The sequence below is a fragment of the Paroedura picta genome, chromosome 8 (genome assembly GCF_049243985.1).
Source record: "Paroedura picta isolate Pp20150507F chromosome 8, Ppicta_v3.0, whole genome shotgun sequence".
Classification (NCBI taxonomy): domain Eukaryota; kingdom Metazoa; phylum Chordata; class Lepidosauria; order Squamata; family Gekkonidae; genus Paroedura; species Paroedura picta.
This window is the reverse complement of record NC_135376.1, coordinates 64,163,438-64,186,124: the sequence shown is the minus strand read 5'-3', so window position 1 is coordinate 64,186,124 and position 22,687 is coordinate 64,163,438. Positions and strand designations below refer to the sequence as shown.

Below are 22,687 nucleotides of genomic sequence, written 5' to 3'. Positions count from 1 at the left end.
AGGGAAAGTATTTCCTAAGAAAAAGAGAGAGATTGTTAATTACATGAGTAGAAAATCTCTCCTTCAAATCTTAGTTCCATGGGGAATTCAAAGATGCCCTTGTACAAACCACTTAAATCCAGCTTTCCCATTCTACCAGCTCCCCGCAATTCAGGGATAATAGTAGTGATCTACTTTACAGGACTTTTATTAGGATGATCCAGCAACATGGGCAGGCAGAAATGGGCAGGCTTGTGCGTGTGTTTTGCCCAGGTTGAGAAACTTGTCGAAGATCACTAGTTTTTGACTAATGATTAATGCAGTACTTGGTATAGGTGACTTGATTTTTGGTTGACTTGAAAATAATGACAGGCATGATTTTTGCTTTTGCTGAATGTCAAGGGCTGTGTTAATCTTGGCTTCATTAAAAAAACACTGAGTTAGGAAATCAATGTTTAAAATCAATGATTAAAAGCACAGAATGGCTTGTAACATTTTTTTTAAATTAGCAAATAATTTGCATCACTGAATATGCAAGAGCAACTGATTCCTGAAAGTACTGTTTATTTAGGAAAATGAAGGCAACACTCTTCCAAATATAAAGGATAGTGTTTGGGCAAAATGGTAATAATGTTTGGAGGAGGGGTGGGTTTTAGAATAAAGCAAAAAATGAATTGCTTGTCCCTAGGTATGTGTCCAGCATGATCCTAACCCTGTTTCTCATAATGTACTGTTGAAAAATATTGCTATTGTAGAAAGCAACAATATTGATAAGTCCCTAGGTAATTAACTTAGTGATTAATGATGCAGTAATATCATGGCCAAGGAAAGATGCAAGATCCTCACATTCACCATTGAGCTGGTCCCTTCATGAGAACATCAAATTGTGTGAAACATTTTGTGCAATTGCTTCCTTGTGATAAAAGGGGGAAAGAACTACTTGGAAGGGGCTTCTTTTACAAGCAAGGCTTTCCACAGAATGCCTGGTTCATGTGGGTAGCTGTCTGCTGCTTTTGAATCGCAGTGATGACAGTAGCTGTCTCAATCCACAGAAAAATCAAAAAGCCAAACAGTGTACTCACAATCACGGTGTTCAACAAGCCCCTGTAGCTGTGCCTTTAGCTGTCTGTTTAGCTGCAGCAGTTTGCAGGTATTCATGTTTCCATGTCCCGAAAAAGCTTCACCATACGTTTTCTATAAATCAAGATGCTCTTGACGGTATTGCAAGAGAAAGTGTTCCAAAAGTTCCAGAGCAGAAGATAGACAAAGGACACAAATGCAAATTATGGAACAATTTAAATGACATCCTCTTAGTGCCTTATTAATCAGAATACAATGTGGAATTTGTTGAAAAAGGTAATGGATACGATACAAACAATAAACCCGTTATTTATTTTTGTAAGAGCCTGTGTGGCATAGTGATTGGAGTGCTGAACTAGGATCTGGGATGTCTGGGTTCAAATTCCTACTCTTATGGAGTATCCGTGGGCCAGTCACACATTCTTGCACTAACCTGTCTCAACAGGGTTGTGAGGATACTGGAGGAGTGGGGAATGTTGTAAGATGCTTTGGGTTCCCATTGTGGAGAAAGGCAGGGTATAAATGAAACAAATGAATACATTATATATTAACCCCATTCTTCATGAAACACAGAGCAATTTTAGATCCTGTCTACCTATAAAGTAAGTTAGGCTAAGAGTGAACTTGGTGATTGAGCATGGATATGAATATTAGATTTTCCACATCTAAACACAGTCGTTTTTTTGTTGTTTTGTTTTTCATGTTCTCATTCAGGAAATGTTGGCCAGGAAGCAAACAGCTATGGAACTAGTTTCATTATTCCAAAAGGTTAAGCATTATCTCTCTAATAGAAGCCTCCATCCTTGACGCTACATAGCAAAACTGCCCTAGAAACTGAAGGGTGAAAGCAGATTGCAAGATAGCCAGAGTGAGGGTAAGCTGTTCAAAGGGGAAAAGGTAAATAATTCAGTAATTTACCATGTTAGCACAAGGTCTTTGCATGTATCAGAATAGCAACCTAAACCCTGCCTTGGTTTAAAAAAAATTAAATTTTCCAAATTATTTTTATCATAACTAAGTTTTCTGCACACAGCAAGGTAAGGAACAATTTCTAAGTAAAGATTTTAATTCTACATAGGCATTTAAAAGATTGTTCCTTTCTCCTGGTAAGATAAATAATTCCTTTTAATGCTGTAGTTTTAGTTTATGGGTTATGTTCTTTAAATTTTACTGTTTGTATTGATTAAACTAGTGACATTACCTTGATTTACACTGAGCAGAAAATTAACCAGGTCATTTTTCATTTCCTTTTGAAATTTTCTAAAAACTAAAAAAAAGGTACCAGCACAAACAATCAATACATCTTGGTTTATTTTTTTTTTCTGGGTAACAGAAGTTGTAGAAAGCTAACACTAAGGTCCTCAGGAAGTTTCTAGCAAAAGCTCCAATTGTGTGAGATGTGATTTCTTCTGCTGAGTTTTCTGGGAGCTTTATGATGGATTTTATCAGCAAATCTACTTTGCTGTCAGCTAGGAAACCTCATGATGCTGATCCCTGTAGGTTCTGTTATGAATGTTTCCTTGTCCAGTCTTCTTTGGAACTCTAGATTACAATTGTCTACAAATATAAGGTTGGATCTTACAGATGCATTGGCAGAAGAAGCTCACCACTTTCCCACCTTTCCATTCCCTTGTGCCTGTTGTTTTGCTGAGAATTAGGCACATGCACAGAAAACAAATCAACACTTTTTGGATTCAGCCTGAATAAATTCTGAATCCAAAACCCCGCATCATTAATCCAAAACGGACCTTTTCCCCAAAACAGATCTTAGCCTTCCCAGGCAGCAGAAAACTGGCTCTCCATCTTCACTGCCTGAGAAGGCTGGTGGGAGTTATTTAAAGGGCATGCCAAACAACTGATCATGATAGATCAGCTGTTTGGCACCACTCCCCACCCATGCTCTTCCTAGGCTCAAGCATCTGGGGAGGGTGGGGGCCGGGGAAGAGAAGTTTAAACTGGCTGAATTGTCACCAAAACATGACTCAAATACTGCTGATTTGGCCAGTTTAAAGTATGTTGTTGTTGTTGTTGTTAGGTGCGACCCATCACGACCCCATGGACAATGATCCTCCAGGCCTTCCTGTCCTCTACTATTCCCCGGAGTCCATTTAAATTTGCACCAACTGCTTCAGTGTCTCCATCCAGCCACCTCATTCTCTGTCGTCCCCTTCTTCTTTTGCCCTCAATTGCTCCCAGCATTAGGCTCTTCTCCAGGGAGTCCTTCCTTCTCATGAGGTGGCCAAAGTATTTGAGTTTCATCTTCTGGATCTGGCCTTCTAAGGAGCAGTCCTGGCTGATCTCCTCTAGGACTGACCGGTTTGTTCGCCTTGCAGCCAAGGGACTCGCAAGAGTCTTCTCCAGCACCAGAGTTCAAAAGCCCCAATTCTTTGACGCTCAGCCTTCCTTATGGTCCAACTTTCACAGCCATACATTGCAACTGGGACTAGATGCATTTTTGTTGGCAGGGTGATATCTCTGCTATTTAGGATGCTGTCTAGATTTGCCATAACTTTCTTCCCCAGGAGCAAGCGTCTTTTAATTTCTTTGCTGCAGTCCCCATTTGCAGTGATCTTGGAGCCCAGGAAAATAAAATCTGTCACTACCTCCATTTCTTCCCCATCTATTTGCCAGGAATTGAGAGGGCCGGATGCCATGATCTTCATTTTCTTGATGTTGATTTTCAAGCCAACTTTTGCACTCTCCTCCTTCACCCGCATCAAGAGGCTCTTTAGTTCCTCTTCGCTTTCTGCCTTTAGAGCGGTATAATCTGCATATCTGAGGATGTTGGTATTTCTCCCTGCAATCTTGATCCCAATTTGTGACTCATCTAACCCCGCCTTTCTCACAATGTGCTCCGCATACAAGTTAAATAGGCAAGGCGACAGTATACAGCCTTGTCAAACTCCTTTCTCAATTTTGAACCAATCATTGATTCCATGCCTGGTTCTCACTGTTGCTTCTTGACCTACATAGAGGTTTCTCAAGAGACAGATAAGATGCTCTGGTATTCCCATATCTTTAAGAACTTGCCACAACTTGTTGTGCTCCACACAATCAAAGGCTTTAGCATAGTCAATGAAGCAGAAGTAGATGTTCTTCTGGAACTCCCTAACTTTCTCCATGATCCAGCATAAGTTGGCAATTTGATTTCTAATTCCTCTGCCTCTTTGAAATCCTGCCTGTACTTCTGGAAGTTCTTGGTCCACATAAAGTTTAAAGTATAGGGGTGGACAATTCAGCTTGGATACATGCAATAATAAGTACCCAAATTACCATTGATTTGGCTACTTTTTGGCTTATTCGAACCAAGTCACCCATCCCTACTGAGAGTCAGGGTGGGGGCTCATGAATCTTATGTAATTCTGCCTCCTTGCTGCAGCTTACCTTGCTATGAGGCACTTTGTTCACATGGGTTCCTTGATTCGTAGCAGAAAGGTTTTAATGGCACATTGTGTGTGCTTGTATGTGGGCTACATGAAGAGAATTCTCTTGCACAAGATCCTTGTGCATGCATTTGAAGCAAGCAACCCATAGCCCTTTGAGGTCTTTTTTGACTTTACACAAAGCTCTACTTTTCTTCCTGAGTTCCAGCTACAATAGGTAGTAAGTGCTGTTTCCTGAGAGGGACAGTTCTCTAGACCTAGTATATGCATGAAGTGAACTGTTAAGTCAAGTAAGAATCTGTGTCATCTTCCTTTGAACATTGTTTCACAATGCTGATGCTGCACTGTGGATATTTCAACTTAATAATATTCTCATTTAATTGCAAATCTCTTGTTGCAAGAAATTACTGGAACACAAAGCATTTTTTTCTAGATACACAACACCTGATCAGACTATTCATCCATCTAGATAATTAATTATTCCACACCCAACAATTTACCTACATGGAGGTAATATCAATATAGAGAAAAAGGCATGTACTGTAATCAGTCTTGAGGTGTGTCTCAAACATGCTGTGTATTCATAGATCAGAAAGTCATTTGTCAAGATCTGCTTTTCAGCACGTGGTGTAAATCATTCCAGGTTCTTGTCTCATCTTGAAGGAGAGCACTAGGTAATATTCTTTTGGCTTGCTGGTAGCATGTTGACCCTGATCTGAATAGCCCAGGTTAGCTCGATCTCATCAGAGCTTGGGAATTATGCAGGGCTGGCCCTGGACAGTTGTTGAATGGGAGATCACCAAGGAATACCAGAGTTGTGATGCACAGGTAGGCTATGGCAAACTCCCTCTGAACCGTCTCTTGCTGTCTAATCCACTAAACCCTCGTAACCTCAGGTCACCCCCGTCTGTAAGGGTACAAATTGAAAAGAGGCTTTTAAATTGCTTTTAATACTTAATTTTTCTGATTGATATTTATTATAATTGTAACTTATCGGATTATTTTAAAACTTGTTGTGAGCAGCCCTGAACTGGTTAGGGGAAGGTGACTTAAAAAAAATATATATTATTATTATAAACCACATGGGGTTGCCATAAGTCAGCTGTGACAAAAATGGCATGTTGACTCATGAGAAAGGTCTGTTGGTTCCCAGGTAAGGTTGATGGGATTCCAGGCCAAGGCTACCTATAGGCGCTGAATTTTCAAGGTCATTTGCTCTTACTGTTATGGAAACTCACTGCCCAATCCCGCAAAGCCAAAAAAAATGCAATGCAGAAGAGTATTGCTGGGGCAGGGGCCCTGTTTGCTTCCTCCAAAAAGATTTTAAAGGCATTCTCTTCAGCAACAAAAAAATATTTTTCAGGAAATAATCTGTACATGGCAGGGTTTGGTGTGGTGGGAGGGGAAGTGGTCTTGCATTGTATTGTTAAGGAAGAACTGTACCGTATGGTTTGTCAGAAAATAAGTGAAACTTGGACGCACCTATGCTTTGCACCTTCTCTTTGAATGTATGTATTTATTTTAGGGACAACAAATATTCTGTAGGCAGCTTAAATGCAATGCAGACTTTAAATCATCAGCCTCATAAGATCAATAAAACAATTAAAACAGCATTAAAACTCTGTACCAGGTTTTAAAATTCTTTCTCCACTGCTGCGTCTAAAACCCCAACTGCTGCTTTATTTATTATTAACACTAGGATTTAGAATTCACTTAGCATAAGAGAGCTCAAAAAAGCAAAACAGCCATTTCCCCAAGTTCAGAAGCATGTTTGGCATACTATTCCCCACAGCACTAAGCTGACTTCCTTATGAGAACAAAGACTGGGATGGATGCCAGCAGATTCCAGGTCGGTATTTAATGGAAAACCTTAACAAAGAGATGGATATTGAAGGTAGTCAATTTTAGAATTTAAAAAAAATCCTTGTTGAAGTCTATTCTAAAGATTAAAGTCAGCACAGTACCCACAGTCTGCTGTCCTGAAAAGATAACCCTTATGATAGACTGTCATATACACCCTTGTGGGTACTTTATGTAGCTTGCCAGAAGTATATGGCATTGCTAAGCCGGGAGTGGGGGAGATAGCATTTGTTAATTAATGTTTGGCTTCCTTTACTTTAAAAATAAAAATACCGGTAGGTGAGATTTTGACCAGTGAAGGTCAGCAAGACCAGCACTACCAGATCACCCTTCTACAAGTAACTAGCCTGCGTATGGTATGATTTAACGGAACAGTTACCATGTTCAGGTGAGATTAGAAAAGATACAAAGAAGTTAAGCTAATGATTTCATGGGGCCTTGGTATCAGCTTGTGTGTCTACAGAACTGGCAAATGCCATACTTTGTTATTAGAATGCACAGGTTTCCAGAAAGGGTCCCAGTATTCGGACGTCTTTGACCTGTAAGTGGAATTTATTAATTGCTCTCCCAAGTCTACAATTTTCTGAGTCTAAACTGGAGTATCATTAGGATGCTGGCTAGCCCACTCGTAAACACAGATATACCTGTCAGTACTGAGAATACACAAGTTTTGAAAGGGAAGCCACAAAAGAAAGTAGGATGGAGGAGCAGCCCAAGATGGCTCTTGGTCACATGTAGTACAAAGGCTTCCTGCTGACACCTCTGCTTTGGAGACCTTCATAACTTTTACCAGGAGGGATGGACCACATTTTCTAAGGCCCTTTTCACACCCAGATCAGGACATTCCTGTTATAGTGTAACCTGTTCTAATGATACAGGATACAAAAGGATCTTGTATCCTGCAGTCAGACAGTATATCAGCTCTGTAGTAACAATATACAAATCAGCCATATGAGGTTAGTTTCTGTTTGTTTGGGGATCAGAACCCTAGAAAGATTTCAGAAGATTGAATATCATTTTTGCAGTACAAGTCTGCTAAGTTGAAAGAATGCATCACATGCTGTCGTTTCTTTTTTGCTGCAGTACATGAAATTGCAGTGATTGCTATAAGAGATTCTCAAACTTAGCCATGGCTAACTTGTTTTTGCAGATATTAGCCATCTGCCAAACACAACGGAGGCCCACCAAAGGACAGGAGCAAAGCTCACAATCTTGTCTTCCGCAAAGCAACTAAATCAAATGAAAATGGAAAATGGAAGGGACAGGATTGCTTGGGTCGAGGAGGTTTTTAGATTTGTAGAGTCGTATTGAAAATAAAAAGAATGAAATGAATAAAAAGCGAAGGGCAGCAGAGGAGGGCACAACACCTAAGGGTTCCCCAGTACTGGCAATCAACACAAAGCTGTTCCATTGTGAACATTTTTGGAAGTCAAATGGAATCATCACCTGCTTTTTTGTCCACAATAATGGAAGATAAACATACATAGCTTTCAAATGCATACAAGACTTAGGGAAGAGAGTTTACTGTTTGCCATGTCCATACATGAAAATAGCTCCATATAAGGCCTTCAGAGTCTGGTGAACAGTAGCCAGGTTACCTTACAGGACAGCAGTTATGGGCCGGCAAGGAGGACACACACACAAACTCTTGTTTGGCATGGAATTGGCCACAGCTTCATTAACACCCCACCTGGAGCATCAGCGCAGCCCGGGAAGAAACCCATGCCACCTCATGATCAGCTGACCGTGAGAAAGGCCAGATCCCAGAGGTGCGACTGGGGATGCCAAGCACTCAGCATCCTATAGCCACTGGGATCCAAATAGGGGGAAGGCAACCATATATTGGGAGACCTAATTGGCATGAACCTCAGTTTGTTTTCACCCAGTTGCCTGGTGATGTGAGCTTACCTCCCCAGCTGGGAAGGCACAGCAACTCAGCATCCACGCAGCCTCTTACAGAGCCCACCCCCCCTCAGCTGAAGAGTCTGCTTTGCAGATGCAGGCTGCTCGAAAAGGACTCAATCCGGGCCAAAACCACCAGCTGCAACAAAATTATAGCAACAAGCAAAAGAACAAAATATGTTTACAACTTTGAAATCCATTGATTCTAACATAGACCATTAAATCTGCACAGTGTATAAGGTAACTGTTTTAAAACCTATCCATCTTTCCTAACATTCCACTCAAATTTGCCTATCATCTATGGTAACAATTTAATGACCATTGTCTCAAACAAACTTAACACTCATTACAGGGTGAGTGGATGGGTCTTTTTAACCTCTGTTGGCCAGGCGTGGTGCAAGAGTAACAGCCTGGCCACCTCTTTAAAGGAGCATCCCTGCCCCTGCATAACACACACACAGCAGTGAGCCACATGAGCAGTGTACAAGCCACCTGGCCTCCATGCTCCCTCCTTGACAGCTCCACCCTCCGCCATGGCAACCTCCAGCCTAGTGGTAAGGGTGTGTCCGTGATTCACTCTAGAAATATCTAGACTTATGTCAGCTGAACTCTTATCCCCCCCAATTTTTGTTGGTAGCACATCAGTAGTTTACCTCGTGAAATCTGAAACAAACTGATGCCTTAAATTAAACTACTTACTTGGTGCTAACTCGCCTCTTGCATCAGTAGAAATGGATATTGCAAAAGGAACTCAAATACACTGGGAGTTTTATACTGTTTTCCAACCTGCCAAGTAGATAATTTCAATGTATTTCTGAAATGGGCTACTACCAGCAAGAGATAAAATGGTCCAATCAATAAAAATAAGACCAAGTAGCATATAAAACCATGGATGTAAGAGCCTACTAGCAAATTCCCATTTTCATTTCCTATGTCAACATGTTTCCAGCTTACCTACTAGATTGTTTTATGTTCCCCAGACAAATTCTCTGTAGACTACAAACTCCACATTCAACTCGGCATTCAGAACTCAGAAGAATTAGATATGCTATAGTTTATAAAATGGATGTTTATGAAAGTATCCTTTTTGAATGGTTTCAAAACCTGACATGAATTCCAGCTTTGACAGCATAATGAGAAAATAAGAGGATCATAGCAGGGTCCCAAACATAACCTTAACTATTGAGGTTCTCAGGTAGAAAATGCAATTTTCTGTCTCAGCGCTGATGAATGTCTTCGATGTCTCTTCCTTTCATAGTAGCTCCTTTTTTTGGCAGGTCTTTTAGAATTCTGATATGTGAAGGGAAAAGGCCACTGCAGTATACATCATATTACAGGAGTTGCATCCCTCGGTCAAAATGGTTTATTTACATTAGTTAAAAATGTAGTTTCTCAGTTCCTGATGTAGTGAAGACAAACTTGTCCTTTCTACAAGATGTAAAATATCATTCAGAAGAAATCTAGCTAATTTACTCTAGAGCCATACTCTAGAAGGAATATCACATTTACACTGAAAATAAAGCTGTTGTAAAATAAGCTGGCTTACAAATATTTATTTATGTTTATTTGTAACATTTCATACACCCTTTTAATTTTACAGCACATTATAAGGCTTGCCTTAGACCCTTTATGTTCAGACCAATTTTAAATTTACCAACCCATAATCACCCTTTGCATTGTGTTGCTAAGGAGACTACAGACCCTTTAATACATGCTCTTTAACCCATTGTCCATGTGGAAGTGAAATAGTTTTCTTTTCTTTTTAGATTTCACATACAACCACAATTAATGAAACTTTAATAGGGGTTTTCCAAAACCTGTTTCCCCCCCCCCAAAAAAAAAGCCAAGATGTGTAGCATCTTGTGTAGCATTTTTTCCTTATGCAAGGAACCAATGGCTTCTCTCTGAGTGTTCAGATAATAGTTTCTTCAAAATATTTATTGGCTTTTCCAACCCACCTTGCATTTCAGTCTCATTGCAGGTTATTTGGCATTTAAAACTGTATATTTGTCTAAAACAGTTAAGAGAAACTTAGCAAAGATGTTTCTGCTGAAGCAGCGTTTGCTGATCAGGTGGGTGGCTACGAATAGGGACCACCAAATGCATTCATTATCTGTTTGTAGGGCCAGATTAGTTGGATCCCAGCATTGTCCTGTTTGACCACAGCTAACATGTGATCTGTCAATGGCACAGAGTGACTTGAATTGTTGCTTCCTGCTACCTCAGCATGAGACAAAGGGCACCTGCGGCTCTGGTGGCAGGGTAGGGAAAGGCGGGCAATTCCGCCTGACAAAACATTCTGAGCATTGTTTGCAGCCTGAAAATAATTATTTCAGTAACTGGTTTCCCCCCCCCCCCATAGTAAGTGGTACACAGCTGGACAGCTGAGCCCCATGCGCAGAACATGAGCTACTGTTTTAGCTGCCATGGTACAAAGCATTGTTTGTGCTACTGTAGCTAAAGCAGATCCTGAAGTTCAGCTGCAAGCGAATGCGCAGCCCAAGCTGGCAAAATTAATACAGAAACAGCCCCCAAAAGGGCATTTATGCAAATATATCATAACACACAAAACCATTCACATACCTGATTTAATTGTATGTAAGCCGTCTCCAGTCCTTTGTAGTTGGTTCCGGTTGTTGTGTCACATTCTACACAAAAAGAAGCCTCCCCCCCCCATGATCTTTAAGATAATGTTCTTTTTATAGACTTGTTCTCATTCTAGTCCTGTAAAGCAGTAAGAGACTTTCTAAAGTGCTTCAGGCTATAGAAAGCTGATATTACTCTTAATTGTTCCATAATGCCAGTATTCTACAGAGAAAATTAATAAAACATCAATGGACAGCAATAAAAAAGAGTCCAGAAAATTTTTGGAAAGTATAAGTATTATGGTTGACTGAAGAAAAATTGGGTCCAAAGCTAATGAGAAGGAAAATGAATATGTTGAGAAGAGCAGAATGAAGCTTATTGTACTAATGGTTTTGATTTTTTTTAATGCAAAAATAGAAGTAGGAAAAATGGGGAAAGGAAGCTTTGGGAATTATACAGCCTTGCCTCTCATAGAGAAACTAAAGCTGGTTTTGGGGCAGCCTGAATTCTGAGGGTGGTGTTCCCAGAAATCAGCAAATCTTGTGTTTGAAAATTCATTTTAAATGGTCTTACTCTGCAGATCTATCCTTACTTCCTGTGGAGTAATTCAAACAGAACACAGGGAGACATTGCTGGGTAAACATACTTAGGATTGAGATTTGCTCCACTTTTCTGGGAGAGAGAGGCTGAGGCATAGTGGCATTAAGTTGGATACCTGGGCCTCACCCTTGCCAGTCAGGGATGCATTGTTAAGGGGCCATGGCTGTGGCAGAACATTTTTTGTCATGTGGGATGTCCCAGGTTTAGTCACTAGCATCTGTTGCTAAAGGATCTGTCAGTAGGTGATGTGAAAGCCTTCAGTCTGAGAACCTGGAGAGCCACGGTTAATCTAAATTAACAGTACTGACCTTGATGGGCCAATATAAGACACCTTCACTTGTTTATTTACTTTTTATATTTATGTTCCTCCCTCCCTTGAGGCTCAGGGCAGTTGGGTGTTGTGTTGTGTCCAATTGTGACGTTGCCTATCTCTGAATGGAAATTTTGGACTTCCTTGGTGGTCTCCTATCCAAGTAATAACCTGGTCTGTTAGGCCTGGTTCACTTCTGTGGGTTCACTGGCAAGCCCAATCCCCCCTCTCAACCCTCGGGAGGTAGAGAGGGAGCTGAAGTGTCTCATTTAGCCTAATCAATAGTAAAAGACATAAATTAATACATCAATACAATGTACTCAGCTCAGCCATTAATTCTGCATTTACATTCAGTGTGTTATTTGAACCCAGCATTCTGCATTTAGTGGTGCAAACATCAGGGGCGAATCTCTCTCTAAGTCAAGAGGTGAACTGCCATGTACCTGAGAGGGTGGGTGCTGACAGCATCTCACTTGTGCATGGCAGTGCAAGCCATGCAGTGTAGGTAGTATTCATGTGTGTGTTTTAGTGGATCTGTAATCCCATCCACAAAGATTACTTGATTAGTCTGCTATTTTCATCTGCCATTTTAATCTTATAACAGAATCTAGGTGTTTTCCACATGGGGAACAGTTTATGAGACACAGCACAGCAGCAGAAAGGCTTCCAAGAGTCTGTTTTCCCTATAGTTCTCCTTCCTCTTTTCCCTTGCAGCGGCCATTGTCCTACACATCACTAGTGTTTTCCCAATTTTTGTTTAAAACAGAAATAATTACATTTAAAACAGAAATAATTACATAATTACAATATATATCAATCCATGTATAAGATTCTCTGAATTTCTAGGAGTGATTTTTTTTAAGTCTCTGGCACATTTTGTTGTAGGCAAATGCCTTTCCTCTTATATATCCACAGTAAAAGGGGTTAGAGATTAACTTTTTGAAAAATACCAAAGCTAGAGAAAATGATACAGATGGTATATGTTTATGTTGTTATAAAAATGTTCTGTTTTAAAATTAGATGGCAAGAGACGGTTCAGAGGGAGTTTGCCATGGCCTACCTGTGTATCACAACTCTGGTATTCCTTGGTGATCTCCCATTCAACAACTGTCCAGGGCCAGCCCTGCATAATTCCCAAGCTCTGATGAGATCGAGCTAACCTGGGCTATCCAGGTCAGGGTCAACATGCTACCAGCAAGCCAAAAGAGCATTACCTAGTGTTCTCCTTCAAGATGAGATAAGACCAGACAAAAGCTTAGAGATGCACAAAGAACGGGAAAACTCCACTTTTCAACAGCACTAAACTTGGGTTTAGTTAAATACCCCATGTGGAAATAAATGAGGATAGGTTTTGGGTAAGTAAGTTCTGTATGTGCATATAAAGGTTGAAATGCTAGATTGACATGACTGAGCTCTTCTGTAAAAATCTTGTTTTTGTACATAAGTTATTTTTCAACTCTAAGAATTACCGCCATTATCTATCAGCCTTTCCCTTTCATTCCACACATTTTTTCACTTGCTACTATATTTTTAAAGGAATATCCTGTCAATTCTGTAAAACAACTGCTTTATGTTGCCACTGAATTGCTTTGATCTCTAGATTAGAACTGATGAGCTGTAGTTTCCTTATTGCTTAAGTTTGCCAACAATTACTTACATGTGTTTGTTTTGAGATTCTGGGAATTTTAGAATAATGGCAAAATGTAGGCATAGTTTTATTTTTCCCCTTATACCATGAATGCAGAGTAGTAAAAGAAATGCCATTTTATTCCCCCTATACATACTCATTCATTTTCACAAAAAGTGAAATGGGTAATCTGAAATATAAAATAATAAAAGATAGCATACATTTAAAAAAACTAAGACCTATTATTCATGGGTGTTTTTTCTTGCTTTCACCGTGCTAGTCTGTCAGGTTTTCTTTATCATTTTCCATTTATTTTCCTCCCTCCAGTGCTCCATTTGCTTTCTAATTGCTGTTTCCCTGGGTTTTCTGGGGGTGCTTTTTATACCAATTTTTCCCCTTGTTTCACTTCTGAGCTGAAAATAATTCAAAAATGTACAAATTCCTTTGAATTTTTCTCTTACTATTTTGCCACCCCTCTGAGATCACTCCCCTGCCCATATTGAGCTCATTCCACTCAGTCTACACCTTCTTCTTTCTTACTTCCCTTCATCGATGTACAAGTTCCATTTTTTTCATTAAATATTTTTTTTGGACAAGCGGCATGAGGCTAACAATGTGAGACTATCACTAGTCTCAGACTGCTGAATAAAATTAATAAAATGATGAAGAAAAGTTTAAAAGGAAATGCATGAGGTTAGTTCCCTGCTGGTATTGACTTGAAAGGGAGGCAAATAAAGGTTGATTAGCTGGTGTTTGGCAAGTAGAAAAGGGAGGAGGGAGAGCTGGGTCTGCAAATTCCTTCAGGGTAGGATTTATTCAAACTTTTATGTAAACACTCTTTTAAAAGGATATGGCTTCCCCCCCCCCCCAGTATTTTATTTTTGGAGTTGCTTATATAAAAGAAATATAATTTCACAATAAAACTCTTTATTTCTTAATTTTACTGTACTGCCAAGTAGACCTAACAGAATGACTAATGGATCAACATATCTAATTCTAAGCCTGACCCCAGTGTGGATTGATAGAGCCAACAAATGGGGCCGGGGTCAGGAAGGGAACATTTTCTATATCCTGTGGGAAATTTCAGGTTTGAAGAATAACATCAAACATAAAAAGGAGGGGTAGTGAATCCCCCTAAAAGAGAAGTGTATTGTCTGTGTATGTGCAGGCAATGCAACTTTGTCACAGCTGCTGTCTGCAGATGGAGGTGAGAGTACAGCAGATAGGTAGGAAATGGGAGCATGGGGCAGGTGGATATGAAGGGAGAACAGCAGGGGGGGGGCAGAAAAGGAGTCACCACTATCTGAGGTAAGCAAACAAAAGAATGGGGGAGTTGCTACTTCTGCTAGCTGGCCTGGCAAGTGAATGGCTGGCCTGCCAAGGGAGGATGAGTAGGCTGACATAGTAGTGGAGAGGGAGATGAGTGGGCAAGCAGAGGGGTGAGAGGAAGAGGGGAAAGGTAGAGCTGTCGTTGCATGGTGCATGGGCATAGAAGCAACTGGAACCAGGGAGATGGTGATGCTGCATGGGGCAGGGGAACAAGTGGGTGCCCCATAAACAAAAAAAGATGATGTCCCTTATTCGCACAAGTCCCTGCTAGTTCATTATTAATCCATATATCCTGTTATTTTACGAATTGCTTCAATAACTTTTGTAATGACAATGTTTACAGGGAATTCTTTGGCTAAGGTATTCTATTTTAGGACAGAGATTTTGCTAAAAGTGGCATGACTTTTAGTTTCCAAGTCATGTCATCCATGACCCAATGGCAGAAGCCAATTGCTCTTCTTACCCTTTACCACATTTAATCCACAGTAACTGAAGTATCCAATTCATTTTCCTACTCCAAAAGAGGAATGGCTAGGGATACTTGCTATCAATCCAGTGATGGTAAGGAATATTAGTACAGCTAGCACAATGTTGCTGATAGCTCTAAAAAAATAACCTATTCCCCTCAGAGGTAGCTGAACCATTCTTTTTAGATTAATTACTGCTCGAACTCACTAGTGCATTACCAGGGATATTATGAAGTAAATAATATGCCACTTAGGGGCAAATCCTGAATTACTTATCCAAGGCTAACTACTGTGACATAAACAGGGATTTAGTCCAAATAAGGTGTTTGGTGTCTGAGAAACTCAGTTTTTAAAAACTCCTGTTTGTTCACAGTAGTAAAAAAAAAAGATACCTTTTTACTCAGGATCTGTGAGATTCATCTGATAGCAAACGCATTGTGGCAAAGGATTAACCTCTTGAAACATGTTTTACTACATCACGCTAATTAAACCCCTCTATTCTTTGGGGGATAAGGTGTCGTTCTTTAATTTTAATTGTTCTTAGAGCACATCTGTGACTTTCTCCTTTTTGTTATCATCATTCTCTCACAGCTAGCACTTGGAGCACAGGGAATTTCCATGGTAGTGGTGGTCCAGCAGCCTAAAGGGAAGGAAGAGCTGCTAACTTGAAGCTGAGCTCTAAGCAGGCCTTGCTCATTGATTTCCTGGCTGACCCCGCTCAAGCTTCTTCACCTCCTTGTGCCTCAGTCAGCTCAGCTGGAAAATTGGGTAAAGAGCGAGGGCTACTGGGAAAAACGATCTTTGAGTCTGGAACTGAAATTTCCCTGTTAACTCCCCCTTCCCTCACCAAAGTGAGTGCAATCATTTTACACAGATGTAATTGCTGGTGGACTGTACACTAATCATTTTCCTCAGCTTCATGGCACTGGGTTTGACATTCCATGACATGATAAGGACTCAAGCAGTCCTGTGCATTCTCTGTGATAATTGCCTTTTTCCTCTGCTGATGTTTTCTGTTGCATTACCATATAGCATGAGTTAATGGGTCTGGGCTTACTTCCATATGTGCTCATCAGAAGGAAAAAGTACCATACGAAATCCGTTTTCTAATGCTAATTTTATTCACTGAAGAACTGAATTACACTCAGACCTAAGGGCTGAAGTTCCTTTAGCGCTTTACTGCTCCATGCAAAAACTCTATAACACACCTGCAGTATTTTACAAGTCAGCAAAGTGCTCAGTCTATGGGTTCATGCACACTACCACTTGTTTCATGTCAGCTAAAGGCAGGATATCTGAGATACACTGCTGTACCTCGGAGGTAAGTATTTAAAAAAGCAGGAAAACATGTCCAAGAATCCTCAGCTAGAAATCTAGCAGTTATTTCAACAGATTTCTCGCTTCCAGCCTCAGGGACAACAGTTGCTAAGATGCAGATGGTTGTGAAGACTGGCAGTTTTTCTGCTTGCTGGTACAATAGCATGTTGACTAAAACGACAATCAGATTAGGAAGCCCACAGATCATCATCTTCTACCAGGCAGCCCTCCAAGACCTGGAAGTGGCCCAGACTACTTTTCAACCAGTCTCTTTGTTGTGACAGCTGATATTTGAAATGGGTGCTGCATCTGCAACAGACTCTATGGATAACATTCAAAACATTCAGCACTTTAAAAGATAACTATTTGTTATGTGATATGTTTTTTTTTAATCAGTAGGTTTTTGGGGAGCAAGTTTTCAAGATCCATTCATCACAATGGAAGTACTAGGTATGAAGAGTTACCTTAGCAGCTGTTGCTGTATTTTACTTTTCTAACATACAGCTTCTAAAAGTGCCAGTGATATAGATATAGATCCAAGTCAAGGACATTTAATGGCTCATGGATAACCATTCAACCACTCATGCTTGGTGTGTATGTTTCAGGTGGTCTCTCATGGGCTCACACAAAAGCTCCATCCTCCTGGTAATTTAGCAATATTTGTATTGGGCGACAGCCAACATCTCCTGCTTGTTTCAATCCTTTTATATTACAAAGGACCTGCAGATCTGTCCTGTTTGACCTATGTTGGAAAAATGCACATTTCCTCTTCCTCTGAAAGATTCCTTTTCCATCTATAACTTGTTTTTCCATGTCTTCCTTCCCATATTTTGGCCAGGAGTTTGCACAAACTAACTTCACTTGAATGTTAAATGGCATATTTTTACTAACTTAACCGCTGGTAATTATGGGAGTCTATTTTTGCAATACAGTCAAATAACATCTATTCTCTTAATGGTGCCTTTGTTAGGAAATTACGGGGGTGAAAGGCAACATAATTCTAAAAGTATTCAATTGCAGATAGGTCACAGTGGGCTTTTACTGAGGCAGTGATTACCAAACTATAGTGGTGCTGAATTTGGGCATATGCTCATAACATTATCACCTACTGACTTACTGGGCCCCTTTCCTGTGGTACTGGAGGATATGCAAAGTGCAGGGAGAGTTGGCCACCATGATATGAATGGCACACCGCTTGTGAAGGGAACAGGAATGGAGTCGGGATTTTGATACCCTGCTTTTCACTACCAGAACGAGCTTCAAAGGGACTTCCAATCACCTTCACTTCCTCTCCCCACAACAAACACCCTGGGAGGTAGATGGGGCTGAGAGAGCTCCAACAGGACCACTCTGTGAGATTAGTTGTATCAGGACTGTGACTAGCCCAAGGTTACCTAGCTGGCTGAATGTGGAGGATCAGGGAAACAAACCAGGCTCACTGGATTAGAAGCTGCCATTCTTAACCACAACACCAAACTGGTGGTTTGTAGAATTAGTGGAAGGCAGTTCTTGTACTTAAGTTAGGAGATAATCTTTAGCACCAGTACCTCTGTGGCAAAGAGGAAAACATTTTGTTAGCTTCATGGACATGCTTTGTCTTGTATACAGAAAGACCCTCTTTCCATCTGAGACCTAGGATATCTGCTGCAAGTCAGAATAGACTCTCTAGGATGATTGTCTGACTAAATATACAGTACAGATATGTTCCAGTGCTTAGGTTGAAATTTACTTTCTAACTGCAGCCATAGTGTAATCAGTAATAAGCTCTGTCTTTTGTTAGTGCAGAAAATGTGGAAAAAGCTATTTTCCCTTAGTATGTTTTATTGTAAACTCATGAATAATTTGCTACGTCTTATTTGCTATTTGAAAACAGTTTTGAAATGTTTGCATGCGACAGAGCCTTGTTTGAGATTTTCTTTCTCTTTATAGTTCGTGCATGTTTCCCATTTGTCACAATTTCACAAGACACTTTGAAATGCTTTCTAATCACTTGAAGTCATAAATCCCAGATAGCATGAAACCATGCAAACAAAAGATGAAACAAACCCTATTTAGGTCATCTCACCCGTCTGACTGCCAATTCAGGACTGCTCCATGGATCCTGACTGTTTGCACTGCCAGGATGGACTTCCTGAGATGAAATGAGAGTCACAATGCTATCTCAGAATATTTGGAGCAACACTCAGACTTGGCTTCTTTGTAAACTGATAGAAGGTCTCTTTCATGTTAGTGTCTCACCAGAAAGGAAAATTTAACATACTGGTACAACAATGAAGTTATTGTTAGCAGAGGTATTCTGCACAATTTCAAGAGTTACTGGCTGCAATCATGCACGCAACTCAGTTGTTTAAATCATATTAAGGCTAATGTTGACGCAATCTACCCACTAGCAGAATTGGGGCAGCATCTATGAATCAAAGTACAGTAGTCATAGCTAATTCTGTAGTTTTGGGTTTCCAATCTTCACTATAATTAAAATATCAGAAATTTAATACCTGATCCTGCTTGCTTATCCATCCTTGTAAAAATTTGTTTCCTAAGTAATGGCATTACAAAAAAAAAAATTACACAAGCTAAGAATACCTGGCGCATATCTCATTCTAGAGAGTTCTAAAACTACTTTTAATTTCTGCCAGAAAAAGATCAGGATTCAAATAGATGAGAGAAAGTGAAAATATAATTGACCTAATTTTGTAGTCGTAATAAGAAGGAAGCATGGCCTAATCAAGCTTAGTTTCTTGGCTCATCCCGATTCAACAGTTCTTTCTAGTCTGTTTGTAAAATACTTCCTTCCACCTGCTGGGATATTCTGCTATATATGTTAATAGCATTGAGAATTGCCGTAAAGGTTGCTGTTCAATTAGGCTAAAACCAGTGAGGTTTTAGTACTCTTGTCGTTCTTTTCAACATGTGGGTGCTTTTTTGTTTCTTCGAAAATCCAGCTTTGCCTTCATCACAGCAAAAGTGTTCCTTTTAAATCTGGAACAAAGAAGTAACAGAACAAATTGAAAAGATGTAGATGTAACTACAAAAGAATACATCTTAAAGGATACATGCTTTTCCCTGTGTGCATTTGGAACTCCCATTCAGTTTAAATAAATCTCAGTATGTGTGCAGAATAAAAAGTGAAAATATACGTTTCTCATTAAATAATTTCCCCCCTCAAAATGTAAAGCTCTTGAGCACACGTCTAGTCTCACATAGAAGCCCTTATTAATCCAATCAAACTGGCGCATCAATACAAACAGCTGAACTGGTTAATTATTTTTGTTTGGTTGCACTGGTGCATCACTCAGTCCTGTGCCCAAGGTCCCTAAGTGCATGAGATTCTGGGCCTAGCCTTGGACAGCTCTCATGTGGACCTTCAGGAAGAATCTACTGTTACTATCTGTAACTATCAACAGCCTGTGTATCACCAACTTTGGGTTGGTGAATGCTTATTTCTTTTTGCTCTAGTCTGCCATTATAGGGGTTATTCTGAACATTCCAAATACATCTTTATTCCTCTTTGAATATCTCTGAAAATCTTTAGACCTATAAAAAAAATCCTGCAGCTCTGACAAGTGTTTTTCCCCCCTACAACCTCTCTTTATTTGCAGTTGAGTTATAGAATTCTACCTAAAGCTTACCGTGTCTATAATTAAAATTCTATGCAAAGTAACCTGAAGACCACTAGATCCCAGATATTCATATAAAATCTGTTGCTATGGGAGCTGGTATTGAATGGCAATGTTTTTTTTGGGGGGGGCACATCTGTAATGTTACATTATGTTTGCCATGTTCCGACTGGAAAGACCCTTAAAATAAAGTCACCTTTTATCTTTGCTTTCTGAATAAACATAAAACTGGATTTTTAGTGCAAAATCCCGATTTCAAGGTTATTGATGCCAGACTAAATTAATACAGTCTGTGCGATAGCATACAAAATCCTCAGCAAAGCCAGGGATACTCCTGTCTTTTGAATGCTTGACATTTGTTTTTCATCATGAACTTAAAGGTCACTAGCTACAGAAGAATCAGGATACCTGCCCGAGTTTACATTTACATGCATTTTATTTTACTCCCATGTGCATTTTTTTTTAATGAAATCCATCACTCGGATAAAACTGTATCCTTCTCTTATTATCTAGGCTGGATAAACTAGAAGAGTTGTCAACGTACTGCCTTTAAGAACCATCAAGAGGTTTTGTTTTTTAATGATTGGTCCTCTGTAGAGAAGAGTGATGTGCAATATGCTCCGGACGGCTTTCCCCTCGTTCTGATCACTCCAGCTAAACAATTCCATTCACCAGCACTCCGATTTACTTGGTAAGTCATCATTTCTAGTATAGCCAATTCAGATTCAGATTTATTAATACGGTCAAAAATCAGCAAACACAGTACATGTGATTATATTATTATTAACATACCTCAAATAACAATGGATACACCGGTGGCTAGTATTGCCAATGGATTTAGTTTGTTCAAAATCATGGTGAGGAGCAGTTTATAATAATAAATGTGCTCAGCAGTTTATATACGTCACGCTCATTCTCTTCCCCAATTGATACTTGAGTGTTGTAGGCAAATAAATAAATAAATAAATGAAAAGAAAAGTCAGTAAGGTCCAATTAAGACAGCTCAGAAGCATTGGCGCTTTCTGAATTTCATTGCGAGTTTCTAGACAAACAGAATCCATTTAGACTTAATGCAGGATCCTTGGGTTTATATGGCTTCAAATGGAGATAAATATTGCATAATATAGAAAGTGCTCTGCCCTTTTCTGCATGTAAGATTTCTTTTCCTGGTTTTAGCTGGCCATGTGACCCATCCAACTGTTCAGTTCCTCTCCCCGTTCCCTTTTTTAGTAGAGCCAAATAATATTTTTTCTATTTGGAAAAAAAAAAAAACCTCCAAAATACCTGTGGAGCTGATCGAGCATGATGCATTCATTTTCCTTGATTTTGTAGTGAGGGAAAAGGCTAGCATGAATAATTCAAAAATAATGCTGAGACTGTTAAGATTTAGTACTGGAGAGGTCATTGCAGTTGGGAGAATGAGCTAGGAGAGTATTACTATTCCACGATCTTTGAATCTCAAGGTGACATCATTATTATTTCCTCTATACTATAATGTGGTGCTGCAACCAACTTATTGCAGTGTTTCTCTTGTAGGGTAGAAAGATCAATTACATACAGACCTCAAAATGTGAACTATAAGCATAGTATCCAATAAAACTGTCATTAACAGTCACCACAATTTTAGCTGCATGCTTCCAGGTCAACCAGTTTTTAAAAATGGTAACTGACATTGAAAGGTTGAATAAAGAGCACTCATTCTAAAGGGAACAAGTTTTAAGAGCCAAATAAGCTCTTTGATTAACATGTAAATCCTTTCCTGGATGATTGTATATAAGTTTTATACATGTAAATAAATTATTATCTGGGAAAAACAAAGACCTCTTAAGTGTGGTGAACCAGAGATATTCAAGTATGACTGGAAATTTTGGGTTTTAGCAAAATATAGAAAGCGAGACAAGAGTGCAATTCTACTCTAGGGATAAGTATCTGAGCAATAAATATAGCTACAATTGCATTAAGGCAATTGGTAAGACCTGTGAATAGCAGTAGATGAGCATACAGCATAATAAAAGTTAACAAACATATGTGAGAACTGAATGACATTAGTATGTGTAGCGAAGAAACAGTGATTGCACCATCTTGGGCTCATTCACTTGCTCATCTTCTTACATTGTATATACTGTTAAATGCTGCCAATTCCCTTCAGTTCTCTACACAGGGCAAACAGGTCAAGTGTTGGCAGAATTTAAACATAAAAAGAAGTGCAAAGCACTATGATGCTTTGTTTAGAATAAAAACTTTATACAGAAAAAGGAGAGAGAGAGAGAGAGAGAGAGAGAGAGAGACATAACTAACTGTTTAACTGATCTGTTGTCTTAATTCTGACTGTTCTGGAGGCAAGAAGGGAGGAAGTGTATTCCAAGGAAGTCTCCAAATGAGCCAATCAGGACACTACACCAATGAATACAAACCTGATAAAGTTGTAGGACAACACTTCACCTTTCCAGGACAGTGGGGGACTTAAAGGTAGCTGTTTTATTGCAAAAGAATTTCAGAAGCAGACTATAGAGCCAGTTTGGTGTAGTGGGTAAGAGCAGGGCATTCAAATCTGGAGAGCCGGGTTTAATTCCCCACTTTTCCATGTGAAGCCAGCTGTGTAACCATGGTCTAATCACAATCCTGATAGT

At 39.7% G+C, this 22,687-nt stretch overlaps 1 long non-coding RNA gene across 1 annotated transcript in view; it reads left to right on the top strand.

The window, feature by feature from the left end:
• The window catches only part of LOC143843664 (uncharacterized), a 35,919-nt gene that overhangs the window by 576 nt on the left and 12,656 nt on the right, over window positions 1-22,687 (top strand). The window contains exons 2-3 of the long non-coding RNA XR_013233638.1: window positions 1,774-1,933; window positions 20,571-20,748. This is a non-coding gene — a long non-coding RNA (uncharacterized LOC143843664). The remainder of the gene's footprint in view (window positions 1-1,773; window positions 1,934-20,570; window positions 20,749-22,687) is intronic.